Genomic DNA, 7,782 nt, shown 5'->3' with positions numbered 1-7,782 from the left:
CTCAACCTGCAGTCTATGGGGGTCTTAACGCCTCAGTATAGTGAAGGGGACTCTATACTGCTCAGTAAGCGCCATTTTTCAGATGAGATGTTAAACTGAGATTCTGACCCTCTGTGGTCGTTAAAAATGTAACCCCGACATGTTGGCCAAACTTGCCCACTGACCTCTTTCTGTCATGGCCTCCTAACCCCCCTATATTATAATTGGCTTCAACACTCTGTCTCCTCTCCACCAATCAGCTGGTGTGTGGTGTGCGGTCTGGTGCAATATGGCTGTCGTTGCGTCATCCAGGTGGATGCTGCACACTAGTGTTGAATGAGGAGATTTTACACAAAAAAAGTGTTAAACGGTTTGAGCGTCCAGAAAAGTTCATTCATGAATTCTCTTGTGGTACATTATGGGATAGGGTAACATGTATCAGATGCACACTTCCAAATCTCGCCAGAAGTTGTAGGTCATCTGGGAACTTCCTGCATTCTGTTTTGCGAATTCTATGAATTTGGACATACTATTCAGCTCACATACTGTTAGCAAACATCCCAAGTTAGGAAAAGTCATTCCCAGGGAAGACAGAGAATATTTGTGGGAGGTCGCGGGAGAGTGGGTGCCTGAAGAGTAGGTGGGGTGTGTGGGGGTTGGGGCTGATGGTGCGCGACATATCTGAAGAGCAGTGGGGGCGTGTGTGTTCGACGTATCTGAAGAGCGGTGGGGGCGTGTACGTACAACGTATCTGAAGAGTGGTGGAGGCGTGTGCGTGCGACGTATCTGAAGAGCGGTGGGGGCGTGTGCACTTGACATATCTGAAGAGCGGTGGGGTTGAGTTGCGCCTGACGTACCTGAAAAGTTGGGAGGGATGCGATGGAGAGGGGTGTGCACGTATTTAAGGACCGGGCAGGAGACGGGCAATTTTCAGGGGATTATCATTTGTTTGGAATCCAGGAGTCTATGCAGTTGCAGGAGACTCCCAGAACTTCCAGGAGACATGGGATGTCTTTGTTAGCGCACGATATAATATGGAAGTATGCAATTTTGGAAGCAGCCCTAGTAGTTTCAGAACTTAAAACAGCTTATATTGCTGTTTGCCAAAATGAGCTTAGTAATAAAAACGGACAACAGAGACATTAAACAAAATTTCTCAAAAGAGATTAAGCAACTTATGACCAAAGTTGGGCGCAAACCATATGCACACAGACTTTTAATTTTCAGACAGTGAACTTTTAAAGGGGTTAAAGTCTTTCCATTACAATCCATTTTACATTAAATATAAGATCTGATATTTTTTTTTTAATTAGCGATATTTACTGCCTGACAGAAATATGAGATTGGACAAGAAGCACTGCATTAAGTTCAATTTCTCCCCGCCATGTCTTTAAAATATGACAGTTTATTTTACCCCAGTATTTTCAATGGAATTTCTGCGCCAGCCTATTGCTACTGACGGTGCTAGTGGTTTCAATGGTCTTTCATCTCATTTTACGCTTGAAAAACTAAACGAAGTCTATTTAACTGAATGTATTGTAATTGCATTACTACATTGATGCTGTAAAAACAAACTTGTGAAACTGAAAATAGTCACATTAAGCTTTCATTGGTAAGGTTATCGTTGGCTTTAAAACTAGCTGTGCATAGAGCCCATTTTGCTTTGGGAGGCAGGTGTTCTAACAAGGACACTAAACACTGCTGATTCTAGCATCTGAGAAGCACAGAAGAGCAAAGAAATGCAGAGAAAGAGTGTTTGCACCGCTGTAGACATACAGATTTGTCAGGCAGATAACGCTTATATTGATGACGAAGCGGATTTATTAAAACAAACGTTGATATCAGGGCAGCATGGTGGCTAACACTGTGTGGAGTTTTCATGTTCTCCCCGTGTTGGCGTGGGTTTCCTCCGGCTGCTCCGGTTAACCCCACAGTCCAAAGACATGCGCTATAGGTGAATTGAATAAACTATGTTAGTGTATGAATGTGTGTGTGTGAATGAGTGTGTATCGGTGTTTCCCAGTACTGGGTTGTGGCTGGAAGGGAATCCTCTGAGTAAAATATATGCCGGAATAGTTGGTGGTTCATTCCACTGTAGCGACCCCTGAAATATAGACTAAGCCGAAGGAAAACTATTGATTGAATGAATGAACATTGGTATCATCTCTTTTAAAGAGAAAATGATTACTTCATATATGTTGAAGTTAAAAATAAGCTTGATGGACATCCACAACTTTGTTAATGCACATAAACAAACATCTTTGCTAAAGGGAGGTTTAAAATGTTTCTAAACTTTAAATATTTTTGGGGGGATGGGTGAAGGATAGTAGGTCCTAGAGTGACAGAAAGACTGGAAATGGCCTGTTGTTCTCTAATCAATCCAGTGGGTTTTATTTGTAAGTCTACAATCTGTCACAGTGTATTCCAAAACTGGGGTCAAAACAGAACTGGGGTCAAAATAGCCCATCTTAGAATATTCATTGATTCTTGCTGAGTAACAAACAATGGACCAATCCAAGATGGTGAACATGTCAACATGTACGGAGCAGTCAAATGCTCTGTCTACATACACAGGTTGGAGAGAGTGGAGATGAAAGTAGATTGTGTTTTACTTTTCTTGTGTCACAATAATGCTCAATCTACAAGCTATTTAGTGTTATAAAACATACTTAAGTTTGCATTATCTGAGTTTTTTCCATTTAAAAGTTAATTAGGTATAAATTGCAAGAGTTTGTTCAGACAAATGTAAGTTACTTTTGCTCCACTGCTAATTCCCATATTTTTATAATATAATATTCCATATTTTATTTTTCAATTCCACATATAAGTTTAGATGATTTATACAATTAATGCATATTGTCAAAATCTAGATAATTAAAATTTGTATTGTTGGGTTACTTTTGAAACATTTGATAGAACTGAAATTTAAACTGAAAAATAATAGAGTACTTTTTGCAAAGAAAAAGTATCAGGGTTATAGTCAGGTATATTTAATATAAACAAGACTAAATCGGTAAATTGAAATAAGCAACTGAAAATAAGAACTGAAATAAGCAACCCAGGCGCATTCTGATTATGTACCCCTTTATACATTTCTAGAGAGTGCCATATACACCCCAGGAGTTACATTTTTTTGCAGTTTTTGTTTTTCGCGAATCCATCAGAGGCCGCTGTGTAGGCTTTTTGAGATCTCAAATTTCTTTTGTGAGTGCCATTCGCGCCTGCTGTTCTCACGTAAATCTTCTCATGTAAGCTGTCAATTGACTGAATCCTCCACCCACCCCTTCCCTAAACCCAACCAATAGTGTTTTAAAAAGCACAGATTGACCAGCGCCCACCCATTTCCCTAAACCCAAACAACAGTGTTTTCAAAAGCAATCCAGAAAAGAAAAGCCCTCTCAGCAGCCTGATTTTTACCACATTTTCAGTTTTTACCTGCTTTCTTGAATTGTTCTATACCGGACTCGAACCCTGTCGTCGCAGTCAACTTTGCTTGACATCTCAAATCCTCCGATGTAGGCGACAAGCCACTGGACAAACTGGTAACAGCAGAAAAGCCGTCCACACAGAGGTAAGTGGTTAGCTGGTAAGCGTGGCATTATACAGGCCCATAGCATTCATTTTAAAGACAAAATGCAGCCATACATTCCTCTGGCTACATTATTCACACAGAAATGTATATTGAGTTATGTTTTCAGAATGAGTCTATGTTGGAAATAAGTAGGTAGCAATGTGCAATTTGTGTTTAGAGTGAAATTATTTTAAAGTTGTTCTAAATTTGTATAAAATACAACCTAATATTATTAAACCATGCTTATTATTTAGATATATTTCTGTCTAAAACAATGGTTTAAAATTTAATGAAAAGTTTTTCTTTCGCCTCGCATACAATTTCCAAGTCCATATTAAGGTTCTTAAAGAATTACTCATTTATTGGTGTCCACAAGCACCAACCTGGCATCCTAAATGCTTTCCAAACTACCCTTCCATAATGACTGGCTAATTTTCTAGTTTGTAGACAAATTTGAACTTTTTACGACACAGCAAATGAGCAAATCGCAGCAGGCACAGAACGCGGGCAGCATTGTCAAAAAAGATTTAGATATGAGCAAAAAAGCTGACAGTGTTAATATGGAACCAAAAAGAGGAGCGCAACCTGGCATTCACTCAAATTTTGCACCTGCACCTTAACAAATGGAGCTCTCCTGTGAGCCTCTCTGGCTTTCTCTGACTCCATCTCTCATTTCTATTCAGCAAAAAAAAACTCTCATTCTGCCCTACACCCCGGCTCCGGGCGACAGTTTTGGGGTGTTTCTTCAGTTTGGTGAAGTGAGTGTGCGTTCAGTTGGGCTTGTCCCTGAGGTAGCGCAACAATGAAGTGGACCTGTTTGCGAATGCAGTGCCAGGATTGGTGGATGACACAGTGAGGAGTTAGAGACACCTGGTCTGCCTGAAGGGCAAGCGGAAAACTTCTTCCCCCTTTCCCTCGCTCTGAGAAAACAGCTGCTGATCAGCATCTCACAGCCATCTTACCATACTGGCTCAACCCAGGCCATCAATCAGCCAACACCTCCTGGGTGAAAGAGAGAAAGAAAAAGAGAGAGCGATGAGAAGTACCTCATTTTCTTTGGCATGGGTGTTCGGTATACATTCACATAAGTGTCATATCAGTTTGACTGCTCTCAATTTGTCGACTGACATTCATGACCCTTTGAAATAGTTTATTGAGCAGTTCTTTCCTCTGTAGATGCGGTTCTTATCAAAACAGGACGTTTTGCCATGACCATAATTATTGTAAGATCTCTTGTATTATAATTATTGTCAAGTATGTCAATCAGTTTGCAACAAACAAATGAGTTTCACCAATGATAATGGCACTTAATAAAGCTTAAGAATATGTCCTGAATCAGTGTTTTTGAACAAACCATTTAAGGCCCCGTTTACACTAATGCGTTTTCGTTTTAAAATGCATAAGTTTTGCAACGGTTACGCCATCCGTCCACACTACGCCGGAGTTCTCGAGCGCAGAAAATGGAGCGTTTTGAAAACGCTGGAGATGCTATTTTCATTCTGAAACGCTGCTGCTTCGTCTCTAACAATAACCAAATGCCGAGTGAGACGCATGCTTTCTGTTTATACTAGAACGCGCATGCCCAGAGTGCGCGAATGGTCACGTGATATATGTTTTTGGTGACGTAGTGTGGACGGAGATATGTTCAGAGACGCTAGGTAAAACGCTAGTGTGGACGCGGATCGTTTTTGATCTAAAACGCCGTTTTAAAACTAAAACGCACTAGTGTAAACAGGGCCTAAGTCAATGATTTATAAACACAATTATTCATTCATTTTCCTTCAGCTTAGTCTCTATTTCAGAGGTTGCCACAGCAGAATAAATCGCCAACTATTCCAGCAAATGTTTAACACAGCAGATGCCCTTCCAGCCGCAACCCAATACTGGGAAACACCCATAAACACTCATTCACACACACACACACACATACACCCAACTTAGTTTATTCAATTCACCTTTACCACGTCTTTGCATTGTGGGTGAAACCAGAGCACCCAGAGTAAACCCACGTGAACATGGGGTGAACATGCAAACTTCATACAGAAGTGCCAACTGACCCAGTCAGAACTCGAACCAGAAACCTTCTTGCTGTAAGGAGACAGTGCTAACCATCGAGCCACTATGACGCCCTAAAAACAGGTAATGCATTTTAATTCAAACTTACTTCAGGACCATAAAAAGTATATTCTGTAATAATCATGAGCAGTATGAATGCTATTCAGACATATCACATCACATAACCTAAGCTACCAGTAGGGCCACACTAAAATCATGCTGACTTTTGAGCCCATCATTCAATCTATTTGTTTATTCACTTATGTAAATGTGTGTGAATATAAGAAGAGTTCAGATGCAAAAACCTCTAAGTGCCATCTGAAATTTTCATCAGAAATTAGCATTTTTCTCAGACTCCTGTTTGTGTTGAGTTATTTCAAGGTAAAGACCTTTAAAAGAGTGTACTCTTTGCCATAAACTTAAAAGTACTGAACCTACACACAGGAGCATGATAAAAACGGTCATTTTTGAAGGATGTTTCAAAAAGCTTTTAGAGGTGTTTGCATCAGAACTCTTCAAATATTGATTAATTTTGCATAATATTATTGAATGGTATGCAAATGTTTAGATCCTTTATGCACAATTAAATTTGTAAAGTACTATTTCTTTGTGTTTTAGTGGAAGTATTATATGAGAGACCTGCTGCAGCTTTGTTTACCAAACAAATTATTATATTGGATTTTGTCTGTAAACCTTAAGTTAAAAAAATGAATAATTTTTTGCATAAATTCACAGATTTTATTTATTTATTTGAATTGTTTTTTTTGACAGAATTTTAAGCAGAAATACCCCCCAAAATCAGCAGATTCTCTCGAATTTTGCCTGCCAGCATAATTTGCATCGCTTCACTTCCATTTGCAAATCATCTCCAATGCTCTAATGGGACAGTAGAGTGTCCATCACATACACACTTCAGAATCTTAATTAAAGCAGGCCATCTAGATATTTTTTTACTGTTTTACAAATATTATGAATATGAAAGTACCGCTTAGCACATATACGGCAGAGGTCACGTTAACAGAATATTTTCCGTCATTTTGACGGATTATGCTGAGGGTGATCTATTGTAATTTGTAGCTAACTGTAATTCCCACTCCTGTCCAGCTGGTGGCGATTGCCCTTGTTTTGTCTCCTCTTTGTCACCGCTGCAAAATGTTGCTAAATGTCACAGCAGCTGAGAAGTGTGAGAAGTTTCTTTAAACAGCCAAATAGTTGTGATATTAATAATAGGGGTGAAAAAAGAGGAAGTGATGCAGTGGAAGATGAAGAAAAAACAGACAAAAATACGATCCAACCAAGCGGCAGCTAGCAAGGAGGTCAGGTTTATTGTTTTTATATTGATCGCGTGCACTACAAAATAATTTATTCATTTTTAGTATTATTTGTTTCTTGAAATCAATAAATGTTTTTTATTATTTATTTTGTCTTTTTTTTTTCATCATTTTTGTTATAGGATATGTATGCTGTTTGCATTTTATTCAAAGGTTAAACGCAGTGCCTACAGTTTACATTATAGCCTGCGTTTGCTGTTATATAAATTAAAATGGCTATAATTACCAATGTAATGCCAAAAGGTTTTATATGGAGGTTTATGAAGACTGAGTCGCACCAGCTCCTGGCCGCAGAGCACATTACTCGCAGGCCAATTCTGGCTCGCGAACGGCCGCCGCATCTGACCCGATTGACACGGGCTGGAATCGGGCAACTGAGTCCACAGGCATCCGGCCCGAGTACAGCAGCCGGAGTCTCCGGCAGGCGAGAATCTAGCCGGAACTGGCCGGAGTGTATTTTCCTATCTAGGGTGCGTTAGAGTGCGTTGTGAGCACTAACAGACTCAGAGGGGTGCAGCCGCGCCCCTGGTGCTGAAGGAGCGCGTGCTGTAGTATTTTTCCCCGGTGAAACAAGTGCCTGCAGGATCGGGAAATCCCACATTCAGAGAATCCAGCAAACTTTCTGATCACAACCTTAGGAGAAATGTTTCCTAACTTTAAAACGCTGGCTGAAGTGGCGTTAGTAAATCTGGTCTTTGGTCACAAGAAGTCGACTTTCCGAGGCAAGGACAGTCTCCCTTGATGCGTCTGATTACGCACAGGCAAGCACCCAGTTCAGGTCGACGCAGGAGGAAGATATGAGTTAAGGCAGATAGGAGTTTTTGTTCATTTGTCAAATAAATAAAT

The 7,782-nt window shown here is 40.1% G+C and overlaps 1 long non-coding RNA gene across 1 annotated transcript in view; it reads right to left on the bottom strand.

Moving 5' to 3' along the window:
- Nucleotides 1–1,290: 1,290 nt before the first annotated feature.
- The window catches only part of LOC141378427 (uncharacterized), a 60,164-nt gene continuing 53,672 nt past the window's right edge, over nt 1,291–7,782 (bottom strand). The window contains exon 4 of the long non-coding RNA XR_012393046.1: nt 1,291–4,552. This is a non-coding gene — a long non-coding RNA (uncharacterized lncRNA). The remainder of the gene's footprint in view (nt 4,553–7,782) is intronic.

Source organism: Danio rerio, chromosome 17 (genome assembly GCF_049306965.1).
Source record: "Danio rerio strain Tuebingen ecotype United States chromosome 17, GRCz12tu, whole genome shotgun sequence".
Classification (NCBI taxonomy): domain Eukaryota; kingdom Metazoa; phylum Chordata; class Actinopteri; order Cypriniformes; family Danionidae; genus Danio; species Danio rerio.
The sequence above is the reverse complement of the archived record's forward strand: the minus strand, read 5'-3'. Positions and strand labels throughout refer to the sequence as shown.